Source organism: Arachis hypogaea, chromosome 13, assembly GCF_003086295.3.
Source record: "Arachis hypogaea cultivar Tifrunner chromosome 13, arahy.Tifrunner.gnm2.J5K5, whole genome shotgun sequence".
NCBI lineage: Eukaryota > Viridiplantae > Streptophyta > Magnoliopsida > Fabales > Fabaceae > Arachis > Arachis hypogaea.
The window spans coordinates 135,678,762-135,696,139 of NC_092048.1; positions in this window are offsets into that span (position 1 = coordinate 135,678,762).

The following is a 17,378-nucleotide window of genomic DNA, read 5'->3' on the forward strand; positions in this document are numbered from 1 at the left end:
TGGAACTCTCGGACTGAGGAGTCATTTGAGGATAACTGGGCAGAATTTATAGATGAGTACAAGTTACATAACAGCACATGGCTGGCAGGTCTGTTAGTAAATGATTGATTCACGCGCTTTAATAGACAATTATTTGGTATCTGAATTGTTCTTATTTGTATTAATAAGTTTGGTGTAAGGTTTCTTTGCTAAAATTGGGATTCTTTATTTTCTATAGACTTGTATGATGACTGACGCATGTGGGTCCCCATATACTTAAAGGGTAAATTTTGGGTAGTAATGAGGAGTACGTAAAGGAGTGAGAGCATGCACGCATTCTACGGTAGATACTTACACAGTAAAACTAGCTTGGTTCAATTTTTCCACGAATATGACAATGTGCTTGGAGTCAATGAGCAGAGGGAACTGGAGGATGATGCTGCAGACTTGAGGGGGTTATCCCTTGTGCAACGAGCTCGCCTATGGAGAAACAGTTTCAGCAAGAGTATACCACGAGCATGTTTAGGGATGTTCAAACTAAGTTTGTGAAGAAGACTGACTGCAGAGTTTCTGCAATTGAGAACAAAGTCCATGGTCTGCGTGAAGGTGGAAGAGGAGAAACTAGTCAACGATACTATCCTATGCATTCCGTACGATGTTCACTTTGACCGTTCCATACAGGAGGTTCGTTGTGAGTGCAATCTTTTTGAGAGTTCAGGTGTGTTGTGCTGTCACTGTCTTGAAGTTTTCCATTCATATAAAGTGTACAAAGTACCTTCTTGTTATGTTCTCCCTCAATGGAGCAAGAAGATAAAGCACAAGCATACGTATGTCAAGAGTAGCCATGATGTCAGTCGGTCGGATGAGAGTCATGTTGCATTTAGGGGACTATGTGCACACTTCTATAATGTTGCTCAAGAGTTCATCGATGACGATGATGAAACAGCATTGCTGCATGTTGCTTTGGAAGAAACAAAGGCCAAGTTGGCTGCGCACCGTGCCAAGAAGAGGTCCGAGAGCGTGTCAGAGACCCAGACCAACATTGGCTCACAGAGTTCGAACTATGTCGGTGTTAATGACATCCACAGCCCATCGAAGGTCACCACAAAGGACAGGCCAAAGAGTAAGCGGCTCGGCACTGCCCTTGAGAAGTCATTCAATAATTCAACTCGGAGAAAACAAAAGAATTCATCCCCGGTAGATGTTTGGCTTAATCTCAACTTTGTATGTTTATTTGGTATAGTACTATCCAAGAACTTAACTGTTGGACTTTTTCTTTTTTTTTTTTTGCAGGTGGTTCGTTCGCACGCATCTCAAGATGTAAACCATGATGCTGTTGCTGGCCTGAATGTTCCCGAACAAGCCGGTGGTTTCATGTCTTTGTTAAGCTCCTTCGAAAAAAAGTAGGATTAGTTGGACAAGGTTGTGATAGTGTATATTTTCTCATCTATGTGTTTAAAGGGTTCATGTTAGTTTCAAGGTTCTAAGGCAGCTGTTGCAAAAGTCCATATGTTATTAATTGCAAGAACTCTTTTTCCATTTGTTAGAACGAACCATTTGACTATTTTTATTTCATTTGGACTTAATGCATAACCAGTGTATTTGATGGGTATTCTGTAATTTACGAGATAATTTAATAAAGTTATACCTGATTTTTACATGTTTTACTGTATAATTTTTCGGTACGTGCCTGTTCGTTATAGACATTGTTTTCACGTATTTTTAATGAACTAAAGTGGATGTTCATTTTTATAAGTGATCAGATGTTCATTTTCACTCTAAGCATGGACGGTTAGCCGTTAGTGTTCATGTGTGTAGCACTTGGTTGTTATGTTTTAATTTTGACCAAGTTACACTGGATGTTCATTATAGTAAAGTATAAGATATTCAGTTTAGCTATATTGGTGGATGGTTATTGGTCACCTATTTCAATATGCACAAATATGGCAACTTTACCAAACAACTTTGATAAATCCGGGATTCTAACCTATAAAAAAATATAGATAATTTTAAGGTAACATAACCAATAAATCATTGTATTGTAGAAAAACAAAATACGTCCTGGAATCAAGTCTTTCTAATGTGACATAAACAAATCCCTAAGAATGTCAGCAGTAAGTAAACTAATTATAATCTGGTAGTTCAATTCATTGTAACTAATCCTAAGTAAGCAACTTCTTCCTCCCTTTGCGCATTGCCCCCTTCGATAATCCTTCCGCGCGTTCAATCAATGACCGTGTGCTAGGTGTAGTGTATAGTGAACTAACTTCCTTCTTCTTGTTCCGTGGTGCATTGCGCCAAACAGGTTTAACCTTATCATTCAATAATGAAATAAGCTGGTGAACCAATGCATTGTGTGGGCCACAAATTATGTCTAGCATCAACTCCATCCTGTATGATCTGAGTGAATCCTATGAGTAGATTTATCAGGCGATTTAGTGTTAAGAATCGTTATAATGATATTTTTACATCACGAATAATGAGAAGTGCGAAAATGTTTATTTAACAAACCTTGTTCCATTCGTAAAGTTCACGATCTTCTGTCCAACTTTCCATTAACTTAATAACGCACATGCCACAGTCAAAGCTACAGGAAAATAAATTACTTTTGCAATTAGGATGACAAAAACTTTTAACATGCTACGCCCAATTATTGAAACAAATCTAAAGAAGTCTCAAATTTGGGTTATAATTTTATCTCACTTGTTTGGTTGCTTTGGAACCCTAGCGTAGGAATGAGCTGGGCCGTACGGAGTCCGAACGAATGCAGGAATAGCAGTGCTTGCCATATCCTCACACAGTTTCCCCTGAAAACCATGGAACGAACATAGTGGAACAATATGCTAGCGAATTAGATAATATAGTTGTATATTAAATAAAAGAAGTATAGTATCTTACCACATATACATCGAGTTTATCTCGTTTGTCATCTTCTGGTGAAGAATGCAAACTATCAAGTATAACTATGCACTTCGCATTCACCTCAAATGCATATACCCACCAATGGCCCCTCCAACAATAAAAAAATAACCACTGCAGCAAACAGTACATATGAATGAGTTTGTCTCGTGAGTAAACAAAAAGAAAACCCCAAAAAACCTATTCATCTCCCTCGAGCATTCAATAACCAAACATCCTCGAATTATATGACAACCTATTTCCAACAGCATAGTATGGTAAAGTCAATCAACGTAATAACATGGGAAAATCCAATACCAAAATATGCAAATAAAAACACCCATAAGAAAAATTGGTCACAGTGACCCCCCGTTCCAGATTTAACCATGTATTTATTAGTTGAATCAAAAGCCCGGGTTAGGTCACGTATACAAATCGTGGTAAAATAATAAACAACCCGCATAAACTAATATCGGGTTCAAGGAGGATATAAACAGTTCAAAACAAAATAGCAACTCACCCAGTTTCTCTTTGCTGCTACTACCTTGTCAAAGAACCTAGTATCCTTACCAAAGCTTGGACTAAGACCAGCATAAATTGGTTTCACATCGTCAATAAATGAAGCAAGACTATCATTTCGTGTCACTGATTCCTGCAAACCCACACACATAGTAAGAATCCCAACAAAATCTTTTCCAAATTGTAATGAGAAGAATGTAATTACCAATATGCTTGGACACACGCAATAGAAATCTCGCTTGAATATAGATGACTCGGTGTCGTTTAAAGAGTAGCACATCCATTGAATTACCTACACAATTTATTTAGCTAGTGTAAGCTAAACCCCGATATAAAGATAGTGAATAAAAGCGCATGATTAAGTTTATATACTTACGCAGCTATTGACCCAACTGCGGGGTTTCAAGGTCCAGAAGTCCTTCCTTTGTAATACCATGTAGTCCCGCCCTTCATACTTAGCTAAATCTTGATCTTCGTCCAAGGACGAGCTAACTATCCATGTTCTTATTTGTTCCTCCTTAGTCTCCCCCAACTTTATATTTCTTAGGGTTGGATGAATTGAATGTATCGGGGAGGGGGTTGGAGTCTTTTCAAACTGAGTTAAACCGAGTGAAAAGCTCGGTCTCCCTGGACTCGGTGTATGGTAGCTTGATTTGTTTGGCAACACCGTTTGCAGGGGCTGTATGATGATGGCATTTGTTTCACGCCCCAATTCAACATTATTGAGTACTTGCTCAAATTCAAGACACTGAACGATCGAGATGTCAAATTCGCTGCAAACAAATGTGACATGAAGTTAGCTAAAATAACAAGTTATGCCTATTTAGATGGGTAATCACATGGCATGTGTATGAAAAATAAAGAAGATAAACATAGAGCAAGGTAATCCAAAAACCACTAACCGGTCAAAATCATAGTTACTGAGCTGTACAAGTGCTGCTGGCGGTGTGTGTGGAGATCTACTTTTAAGGTCAGTGTTTTCTTCTTGAGGACTACTAAGATTGCCCTTGACCACGGGATCTGCTTGTTTTACATCATGTGGCGGAGGCTGATGTTGGAATAACCGTATCCTTCTAGTAAGCGACACGTCGTCATCATCATCAGAATCTGGGACTACCAATGGTGCAGCATTGCTTCCTGGTAAATTTTCTCTTGGAATTGCTTTTTTGTTGCCGCATCTAGATCGGCTTCTGCTGACAGGCAACTTTTTCATCGTACCAATCTTGGATTCCTGTGGTGTAAATTCATCCATATCGTCATTTGCATCAAAAATACTGAAACTCTTCATCATAGATACTATCATTTGAATGAAAAAATAAACACACGTGATAATAACGCAAGTAATTCTAATTAACCAAAAGAGTTAAGAACTACATGCACATCACAACATGTTGCACACCAGCCAATGAAGGAATATACAAAGATTAAGAAGGATGCATGAAAATACTAACAAAAATGAATCACAAATCAACAATCAAGTTCAAAGCATAAACCCCTTTTAGCATCTTAAATGCATTTGTCTACATAACAAAGACAATCCAAATTAAGAATCAAAACCAACCATTGCAAACAACTCTCCCAATTTTCATTCCCAAACATCATCTATCAAAACCGAACATTCGATTCCATAATAAAGTTACCTTCCAATTATACAAATCGAAGATCTATGAATAAAAACAACCATCTAATCATATACTCGAGTAACGATCCAACAGGAAAAACTCTATCTATCATAAAAAACAACCATCCGAAACCCTACTAAAGTGAACAACCAAAACCCAACGAAAGTGAACATCCAATTCAAATTAGCGCATGAAATATCATGAAGAAAATAAATCACCTTATCCGCTTCCTTATAACTTTGCTGAGATGTAGTCTTGGCTTGGGTAGACGGAGATTTGTCAGTTTCCTTGCGAGGCCTTTTACACCCTCCTTTCTCGTTAACTGCTTTACTTGAGGACTGTTCCTTCTGTTTTTTCTCTTTCATTGCATTGTTGACTAGGCAACCCTGTGTGTTCAACATGGGACAACAAATAGATGGAAAAAACTAATGTGAACCTTATGGCGCAAGGCAAACAGAACAAAGTCGCAATCTATCATCACAACCAACCATCTAAAGCCTTACTATAGTGAACACCCAAAATCCTACTACATGCGAACATCCTCAATTACAACCACACCAATCATCAATGAAATCTATTTTCACATAATCAATCAACTTGGCAACCCCATAAAGCAATTCTTTCATACATAAAAAGCCATCCAAATAAAGATATCATACGTTATCTATCCAGTTCAGATAAGAACCTAATTAGAGCATCTTAAATCCATCTATTTACTTAACAAACTTGACTCAAATAAAACCTTAATAAAAATAAGGCACAACTAATGTTATCAAACAAGCCTTCAACATAAAATCATGTAAATATCGTTCATGGTAATTGGAGTCAGCTCTCCCACACGTTCATTAATAAACACCATATATCAAAACAAGCCATGCAGTCACATAATGAATTAACTTTACAATTTTGTAATGGCAAATTCTATGATAAGGATCAACCATCCTATCAAATAAGTAAGGATCCAATTAAATGAGCTCGCGAGCTAACATAAGGAAAGCAAATCACCTTTTACGCCTCCTTATAGCTTGGATGATGTGTAGTCTTCCCTTTGGTAGACGGTGATTGGTCAGGGTCCTTGCGGGGCCTTTTACACATTCTTTTCTCATTAACTGCTTTACTCGAAAAATGTTTCTTTTGTTTTCTCTTTTTTCTTGCATCGTTGACTATGCAATCCTGTGTGTTCGACATTGGGCAACAAAGAGATGAAAACAATCAACATGAACCGCCAATTTGCATTTTTGTTCAACTAGATTATAAAAAATGCATTATTAGAGATTAAACATAACATAGCCGGCCTTCTTATCAAGTTCATTAGTTGTCCATTCAACAATCCAAGGCTCGGGTACTTAACATCCATGCAACAGACCATGCTTTAAGCGCTGAAAGTACAAAACCTATACAGAAATAACTTAAATTTTAAGAAGTACACCTACAGTCGTACATGGGTTTTAAATTTAAGTAATTTATTGCCATTACCAGCAACACGAACATGCACCCGCCGCATGTTTCCCGGTTCTCGTCTTGGAATTTCCTTATCGCATCTCGCAGTCACTTTAATATGTGATACGGCCAATGAAACCTTCTTGGGTTCGAGACATCCAATATCGGAGGGAATTACCATGGAGAAATAGTCTGCTGACTTGTGGGGTTAAGAAACATCTTCAACACAACCATGATAAAGTATCTTCTAAAGGTCATCCTCTGTTGCTCGGTCTCCATCGGACAAGCAAAGACAAAGTCCCGCAGTTGGGTTGTAGTTTTCTTCTGAAATTCTTTCTTAATTGCCAAATGCGATTCATTTTTTTCTGCAATTCGGGGATTGGGTCCCCTGCCCGAAACGAAACAGTTTACCACAATCAATACGTATCAACATCGGAAAAAGCATTACCATACAGCAAAAAGCTTTACATCTTACATAATTTACACTAACCTCGAGAAGGTATGCCGAATACATTGTCGATAAGTTCTGCAGTAATGCAAATGTCCCCGGCGTCGACCCTGAGAGTGTTTGTCTCCACGTCATAAGCCCTAGCTAGTTGGAGCATGATGCTCTGCTTCACATGCCATTGTGGCACCTTGCACAGGAAATCAAATCCAATAGCCTCAATTCCGGTCAACTTAGCTTGCTCATTATGTCATTCCAAGTGGGTAAATAAGTTGTTAATGTAGCAAGTGAGCAACGCGTCTCGACTAGTTTCTGTAGAACAAAACAAATATGGATCAGCAGAACATCATAAAAAATACCCATATATGTTCATTTATTCATGTAATCAATGGGATACCTTTTTACCATCTGAGTTTGTCTTGGGCCGGTTTAGAGATTGGTTTGTTCGAGCACCGTGATAATTTACTCACGCAATAGCCCCCTTGCAATCTAAGTCGTTAACTCTTGCAAAGGAGGCAAGTAACCTGCAGCCAAATAACGTAAATTATAGCATATTATTATTCCAATTGATGTCACCTTAATTATTGGAGCTATATGGCACGACAATATCATACTGATATATCGAGGCAGATAAGAAAATATTGACCTCAAAGACTATAGCGTTTTTCTTATATCTGCTATGTTATTGGAGAGATATAAAGTTCAAACCTCAAAATTTCCCTTTTGTAACCATATATAATTAACATAAAAAACCAATTCATGAAGACATAAGAGCAAATACAAAATCCAACTGTCCAACCACAAATTTAAGTAATGAACCATATAAATATGGCCAATGTCTATCAAGTACACCAACCATCCAATACCCTATTAGAGCGACCATCCAAAAGAATTAAAAACTACGAGCACATCACAGCATGTTTCACAAATATAAAGAAGGATGCATGAAAATACTAACAAAACTAAACCAAAAATTATCATTCAAGTTCAGTTCATAACCCCTTTGAACATCTTAAGGACGTATAAAATGTCGTATAAAGCAATATAAATGTCGTGAAAATTAATATCTAAGAAACACTAAAGCAAGGGGTTTCACCTCCTAGCAATTAAGGACGCCTGTCTTGTAGAAACCTTGAACCTGGGATAGTAAGATTGCTTTAATGCTTCCTGTGGCACACACCAAAAAAATAAATAATAAGCTTATATTGTGAAGTTATCCTGCTCGTGTAGCTGGAAGCATGACTTAAGCACAATAAATAAAAACATAGCCAAATTTAGTTTACACAAAACAACATGACACAAGGATGCACCTCAAGTCCATCAACCCTTTCCTTATATCCATACAGCAGATTACCTTGTTAGAGCCTCATAATGCAATTTTGCCGTCTGGGTTTAAAAATCCTAACGGTCCAAGCCTGAGATGAAAATTATTTTAAATTTATTACAAACCTATAACAACAAGTTCAGGTAATTCTTTGGCTGCAGTGGCAAGAGCAACATAGCAGGAATTAGAAATTGTTCAGACTTGAGAAAATTTGCAAAACTGACCATCCAATATCCTACTAAAGTAACCATCCAATAAATATCAACCAATTTTCAACGATGGTCAGCCAGTATACGTCACGTTGCATGCACATGGTCCACACAGGAACAGACAAAAAAATTTTTAAATTTAACTCATATAAACACGATCCCAAACTTTTTTGACATTTCCCGCGCTAAAATAAAATAATCATGAACGGTAACAACCTAAACTAGCTACAAAAATGGCTTCTACTGCTATTTCACCATGGTTAATCACGCATTTCATCAACAAAATCTATCTATAATCAAACATGCAACCGTGATTACCAATAAAAAAAATGAACAACCTCACCCACTTAGCTTAGATGGTTAGGATTCTTCTGGTCATGATGTTCGTTGTATTTCCGGTGAACCGTTGACTAGCAGGCGGCTATTTCTTCAAGGTCGGCTGCTCTGCTGCTCAGAGACAACAGGGCCCATTCGCGGAGTACTCTGAAGATGCTTGGTTCGACTGTGAGATCTCCCTGGCGGCAGTTCTGGTCGGTGGCGTCTCGCCTAGCGGCTCAATTGCAGCGAAGGCCGGATGTTCAGCGACGGCGCCGTGCTTGAGGGCAACGAATAAGTCACTTGCATTCACCTGTGACCTTCCTTGGTTGCAGGTTGTGGGGCTCAGGGTTCTAGCACCGTCACGGGTCTCTGTAACGAATTGGTAGGATTTTGGTGGGGGGAGGAGAAACGACGAAACAAAAGGGATTTGGGATTTGGGGAAAAAGTGGAAATAGCAGAAATCTAGTGGTGTGTTAAGGTAAACAGCCATAATAGGATTAGGGTTAATTTTCTCCTTTAATTTCAATTGGGCCTAATAAAGAGCCCATTGTAGGCATTGTATACATATTTCATTGTCTCCCTAGTGGGACTCAGTACTACTAGGGAGCCAATGGTCTAAGTGTACAATGTGTACAATGGACTATTGAGTTACAAAATGAACACACCATCTGAGTACTATGGATAATAAACATCCCAGGTCATGAAACCACTCATCCCAAAAGTTTAAACTGATTTTGGGGTTCACCAAGGATTGAACTATTGACCTTTCGGATCTAAAGCTCTAATACCATGTCATGATACCACTCATCCCAAAAACTTCATCTAATGGAAAAGAGTAACACTAATGGTTATATCTCTAATACTCCCTAAATCTCCATTGTACACATTGTACAAATATTTCATTGGCTCCCTATACTTTCTCATAAAAATAATATAGTAATGGTCAACATTAATCACAAATTTGAAAAATAAGAGTAACCTAAAACAGCAACTCCATATTCACATAACATGAATTTGGAGAAACCAACCTACACACCTACCCCAAATCGAAACCCCCCCAAAACCTTAGTCAGCCTGGATTGTTGCACTGAACACCAACGTCCACTCCACCCACATTCCCGACCGTTTTACTGACTAGAAGCCGCGCCTAATGGCCACTATAATGCATTCGAAAGAAGCACTCGATGCTCTCCATAATGCCATTGACGCCGTCATTAGCCAGCAACGATAGTTTGCACGCAATGGAATTGTCATCGAGATCGCACGCACCTTCATCCCGCAAGTTCGGCCACATCCCAAAGCCGCGAACCAAAACTCTGTATTTCCAAGGACATCTCCATTAGAAGACACATGCATAAAAAGACACTTCCATTAAAAGATACACGCATAGCAAAACATACCCAGAGGACACATCCGACGTATTAGAAAGACACACTAGATACGAATTAGGTGGCAGTAGAGCAGCAACATGCGACGAAAATGGAGAACATGAGTCCGCGTCCTAGCGACAGCAATAGATTTCACGCCCACGAGATGAATGCTGAAGGAGGTGGAGCATCGACCGACCCGTCGGAGAAGACGAATCCGTGGCGGCATCTTTGATAAGGATCCAAAGCAGAGGCAGCAGCAAGTGCCGTCACGGTTGACGTGGATGGCTTCCTCGCGCGCAACGACAGCATTTTCTTCGCTGAAGCACTGGACGGCGCTGATTAATGTTAGTTGTGGGAGAGAAGATGACTAGGGAAAGAGATGTGGAAATCGTCGCCTGTAGAAGAAGCTCGCCAATGGTATGGAACTAGAGAAGTGAAACATAATGGTGGAAAACTAGGCATTAGGAGAAACGGTGATTTTTTGAATTGATCAGGGTAATTAGAGTAAAAGCTAGATAATTGGGTAGATAATTTTTTGGTAATTTGAGTTTTTGGATCCAGCCAATTAAGAGTTGGCATAAATTTGTTGGACTCCTAGTTAGTTACTCAGCAAAATTCTTAACACGTATGTTTGACTCCTTAGTCCATTTATAGCTCGACCCGTATTCGATGTTTGCTTACCGTTTACCCAATCTTAACCTATTTTGTTTTCCATTCAAAAAGTCGTAAATTCCCAAAAAAAAAAAGTGGTGTGACATATGATTAGACATCTCTTTGATATTATAACATAATTTGTGAACCTTAATCAATTGAAATCTATATTGACATCCAAATTGTAAAACCTTAATCTCCAATACACAAAATATAGGTTAGGATTTTATAAATTTTTGGGGCTCAATATAAATTTCAGAAGGCTAAGGTAAACAAAAATAATGTTATAGTGTCAACTAGAAAAGCAATGATAATTAAAGACACAGTGAAAGGGAGATCGGGATTAATGATTCCAACATCCGATGCAAAATACAAAAACATTAAAAATGGCTACAAAATATATTAAAAATTAAAATAAATCTCTCTGAAATTAGATTTAATGGTTTCAATAAATATTTTCTGCACTCAGTCATTTCTTTGAATCTAAATTGATGATGAAATTCTAAATTAAGAATAAGGAATGTTACGATAAAAAAAATAAAATATTTATTTTCTGTGAGAAGCATCCATTTACTATTTTACGAAAAAACAAAAACAAAGAATAAATTAAATATTTATTACCAAAATCAAAGTACCTAAAAATAATTACCAAATTTTTCTTATCATGTCCTTTGCAAAATTGAAGTGCAGGGTAGTCATTTGCTAATTTTTTTTATATAAAAAAAAATTAGTATAATGCAATGAAATTGATAAATAGAAAAAAATTTTACTACTATGATGTTAACATAAAATGTAATATGCGTTTTACCTATTTATAATTTTTTTTGTTCATGAAATTAAACAAACACAACCTGCATTTTTTCTTTTTGAGAATTTTTAAAGTGTCAGAAAAAATTTTTAAAAGCATAAAACGCAAGTTGCATTTTGTGAATGAAAAAATATTTTAAGCAAGAGTGTTGCCTATAAATATGAAGCGGGACTCATTTAAAGTTCTTCACTCCACTTCTACTCCTCCTAATCATCTTTCTTGCAGATACGTCATAGTAGTGAATTTTTTTGCAGTTAGTTGTGTCAAAGAAGTTGGGTTATGTGAGGTAGAAGTTATGGAAAGTATTGCAAATTTGCAATTGTATAGAGTTATGTGAATGTCTGTTTTTACATGAGTTTTATAGAGTTGTAAATGGTCTTTGTGATAACATATAAAGTCATATTTCGAAAAGGGTGAGCAACATTTTATACAGAAATCCTGTACAAGTATTTGGTATGCTGATACAGTTTCAAATAATGCCCATCAATGACGATGCAAGTATGCAGCAGATGTTCTATATTTATCAACAATTCTGATTTCACGTGCCGATGATAGAGTTGTACGTTGAGTTTGAACAACAGTCGAGACTGGACGCGGTTGGCAAGGAGGTCACTGTCGATGACCTCGAGAATATAGATTGGGAAGAAGCTAACAACGACAGTAAAGAAGAGTTCGAAGCCAACTATGAAGTCGATGACGAAAACGATGATGGAGACTTGGTAGGCAATCCGGCGGTACAAAATGAGGTGCAAACGATTGTAAGTCAGCACCCCTTTGGCGTTCCGTCTTTTATGCGGACTTTGGATCTCAAAGTCATGCATGCCCCAGAATTTTCTGAGTAAGCGAATATGGGTATGTTATGATTATTAATTCAAGTTACCACTAGTGTGTATTTTATTTGTCTTCTCTGACTGATGGTGGTGCGCATGTTGTAGGTGAGGGCAACGTTGCGGTGAAAGATGGTGAGTTTAATGTCGGAATGAAATTTGGTTCTAAAGAGTCGGTGATATCTGCAATCAAAAGCTATACTATCTCTAGAGGAGTTGATTACACTGTGTATGAGTCTGAGTCGCAGACATTCTATGCGAAATGTAAGGGTTATGGTGCAGGATGCGATTGGCTTATTCAAGCTAGCTTGAATCGAAAGAAAGTTTGTTGAGAGATCAAGAGTTACAATGGCAAACACACATGCACAATAAGCACTATTTCATAAGACCATGCCAAGTTGGACTCAGACACAATTGCAAATGCTATTAGGTCGTTGGTTGAAGCACACCCATCGATCAAGGTGAAGTCTATTATTGCAGAAGTTCAATCTATGTTCAACTACACTATACGTTACCGCAAGGCTTGGTTGGCAAAGTAGAAATCTATGGCAAAGATTTTTGGTGATCGGAAAGTTTCTTACCAGATTCTGCCAGTATGGTTGAAAGCAATGATTGCGAAGATGCCAAGGTCTCGTGTTCAAATCAAAACGCTCCCCGTTTACCGTAAGAGTGAGGAGGTTCAAGGTGTAAGAGTTCTCCATCGTGTTTTTTGGAGCTTTTATCCGTGTATTATAGCATTCAGACACCACAAGCCATTGGTGCAGGTTGATGGCACACACCTATACGAGAAATATAAAGGTACACTTCTAGTGGCAGTTGCACAAATAATGTGTTCTTCAGATAACGTAGGATCACGAACCATTTTTTATTATAAAATAAAACCCTAAACCTTCTATTCTTCTTCTTCTTCTTCTCACACTTTCTTCAAACCATTTTCCTCCTTCAGCGCACACTCTCTCAATGGAACCCACTCACCCTTACGTTTTGTTAAACTCTTTCCTCTTTCACCTGCGTTTTTCAATTTAAAGGTCCTCTCAGCACCCTCGACGAACATGTATCGCGCATGTATACACGGTGCTGACAATCACAACCTGTGTTTGGGGACTTTCCAAGACGGTCAACACAGCAAGTTGCAGGGAGCTGGGACACGTTTCATCCACAACATGGCCCTCCCTGACAAACGCAAGCTGCGTTTTGCAGCTGCTGCAGCTTTTACTTTTTATGTATCATAAAAAACGTAACCTGCATTTTTCAGGTTACTGTGTATCGCAAATCCACATTTGGGGATTACACGCCTTGCACCAATAATATTGCATATCACCATTTATAACTCCATTAATAAATTAATTTCTGGTAGTCATTCAATTGTCATTAAATGAAAAAATAAGTGTTTGGTCATATCACTATTTTTGTAATAAACTAACATGATTCTAGGACTGTCAAACTAATTAGTGATGCGTGAGCATCTTATCTATCTTTTCCTAGTGAATTTGTACTTAAATTGTTGAGTTTAATTAAGAATTAACTATATTTTAGCCACTATGGATGCTATTTTGAGTTTTGTGCAATACTGTTTATTTTAGGTAGCATTCGGCAGAATTTGATGAAGTTTCTGCAACACAAGAATCAAAGGAGATGGCTGCGAGGAGCGACGCACACGCGTGCGCGTGATCTAAAAGTATCCATGGCGACGCGTACGCGTGATTTGAAGATTTGCTCAGCGACGCGTTCGCGTGACTGACGCATCTGCGTTACTTGCGAAGAAGACCAGCGACGCATACGCATGACGTGCGCGATCTACAGAAATTACAGAAATCGCTGACGTGGATTTTGGGCCGCCTTTTTGAACCAGTTTCCAACCCAGAAAACACAGATTAGAAGCTGCAGAATGGACAAATCAAGTGATCCCCACCCATCAGCGGAAGACTTGTCGATTAATTCGAATTTAAATTCAAATCTGATTTTTAGGAAAAGATATTAATTTTAGATAATTATATTTTAAATTTATTAGGATTAGTTATAAATAGGAACTCTGTACATTTAGACACAACATATTGATACCAGAACCCTTATTTTTCCTCTCTGAACCATGAGCAACTAATCCTTCATTGTTAAGGTTAGGAGCTCTGTCTATTTGTATGGATTTATTCGTTTGATCTTTCTAATTTAATCCATGTTTAGATTTATATTTCAATAATTGTTTTCGCTATTTATTTTATGAATATGGGTGGAACGGAAGTATGACCCATGTTCTAATTGAGTTCTTGTAAAACATGGAAAAGCTCTTTACTTGAACAACAGCTGGAAAACATATTATATTGAATTTCTAATTGTTTGTATTTAATGGGATACGTGACATATAATCCCCTTATTTTTGGATAATTAGGATTCTTTTGGCATATAAACTAGAAATTGATCATTACCCTCTAATTGGAATTAATTGACCAAGGAATTGGCAGTTAATGAATTTTAGAGGAGATTAGGAAGGTCTAAGGAATTAGGGTCTAGTCACATATAATTTGTCATGAAATTAAATCTTGCATGATTAAATTAATTAATAATAAAAGTTAATCCGGAAAATAGATAACTCTGAAACCTTAACTACTTTCTCAATATTTTATTCTCAACTTATTTATCTACCTTTCTGAAATTCTCAAATTACTTTTTAATGCTCTTTGAACTCTTAACACTATTTTCTGCTTGTCTAACTAATCCTATCAAACGCTATTGTTGCTTAATCTATCAATTCTCGTGGGATCGACCCTTACTCACGTAAGATATTACTTGGTACGACCCGGTGCACTTGCCGATTAGTAGTGTGGGTTGTAAAATACCGCACCAATTAGTCCGGTCTATTTAGACTCAGTCCGTTAAGTTTGTGGGTTAAATGGGTTGGACCGTTTAATCCCGCTTCATTTGCGTGCCATAATTTTTTAGTTCAGATCGTTTATGGTCAGCCCGATGGGTTAAACGGGGCAACCCATTTATTCTTTTATTTTAATTTTTTGAAAAATATTTTGACAAAAAATACCATTTTTAGGTCAAAAATCTTTTAAAAAAATAATATTTTTTAGTTGATGGGTTGGATTTTCGGGTCGAATCGGGAGAAATATCGGCTAAAGATGCAACTATTTTTGATTAAAAAAATATAAAAAAATAAACGGGCCACCCGTTTAGTCTGCGAATTAGCCCGTTTAACCCGTAATTTTTTTCGGCTTAATTGGATTTAGCCCGTTTAACCCAAAATTTAAACGTGTTTAATTTTAGAGACAAAGTCCATCCATTTAAATGGATAAACCGTAAACGGACTGGTCCGATGAATTTAACCCATTTTGACGGTCCTACATGATTCTAATTTGCAAAACTGATGTAGGATTTTATTTTATTTTTATCAAAAAAGTTGATATAGTAGAGAATAATGAATAAAAAGAACACGAAAAAAGAAAAATTACAGAATTCAAACCTAACAATAATCTCTATTGTTAATACAATGACTCTATTTAAATTCAACAATAATCTTTATGAAATTATGATTATCTTTATATGTTAACATGTCTTCTGAAAAAATTTAAACTTGAATTATAAAGATGTAAAGTATTCTATCAGAACCTACAATCAATATAAATGAAAATTCATAAATAGAGTTAATATTTAAAAAATGATAGACAAATAAATGTAAAAGCACAGAATGGAAAACAAACATATACAAATGAATTTTTTTCAAATTAATTTTCAATTCAAAGTTTAAAATTTGAATACAAAAATTTGCGTATTAAACAAATAATAATTATTTATATAATTTATCTAATTAATTAACAATTTGAATACAAAAATTTGCGTATTAAACAAATAATAATTATTTATATAATTTATCTAATTAATTAACTAAAATAAAAAAAAACCATATAAATATGTTCCGGCTACCGCTTAGATCCCACTGCTTTATTTTAGTCATTGATGTTGTGTTTTCTATTTTTATAGTCTCATTATACATGTATTTTCTGTGTTCGCTATTCAATACTTTTCAGCGATCTACTATCTTCCATAATTTTTCTCTTCTATATCCATTACTTCAACATCGATAATCACTATAAATTCCACGACCACCATCGCCATATCATTGTCACCACCTCATTTATCGCTGTAACACCCTATTATCATCATTGGCATTTTTTCTACTGCGATGACTTTTTAGAATATTAGAACTATGAGATATACTGACATTGTACAATAAATTCTCTATTTTTTGTGTGTATATAAATTCTATAATCTGCACCTCTAACTTAAATTAGGAACAAGAATAAAAAAATAGAATCAGTGAATTGAAAAAAATATAGAAGAAGAGGAAGCAAAAATGATAAAAAAAAGAACAAAATCTGAAAAAGAGAAGAAAAAGAAAAAATAAAAGAAATGATTTTTTTTTTAATTTCGAATTCAAAATTTAAAACTTGAAATTTCATACTTATACATTATGTGAAATGCATAAAATGATGTTGATTGACTAAGACGGAAGAATTGTTGAGAATTAACTTGATGCAAGAAACGTCAGAATTTTACTACTAAAAATATTTGTTTTATGTATTTAATTGGGTGTAAAAAAAATTGAATAAAATTATTTTTAGCTATGTTTAATAATTTTTAATAGTAAAAATAATTTTTTTTTGAGAAACTATAAAAAAATATTTTTACATAATAAATAAAAAATATTTTTATATTATTATATTTAAACATAATTAATAAATTAAAATATTTAAACATTAAATTATTTTTACTTTATTATAAATCTTTTAAAAAAATAATTCGAAAAAAAACCCACCCAAACAAATCTTATAAAAATGTTATAGGATATATTTATATTTTTATTTTATATATTTATAATATCTTACAAACATTTTAATTCCAATCATCTAATAACAGGAGTTTTTTATTTTTATAAATTAAATAAATATAATAATTATCAAAATAAAT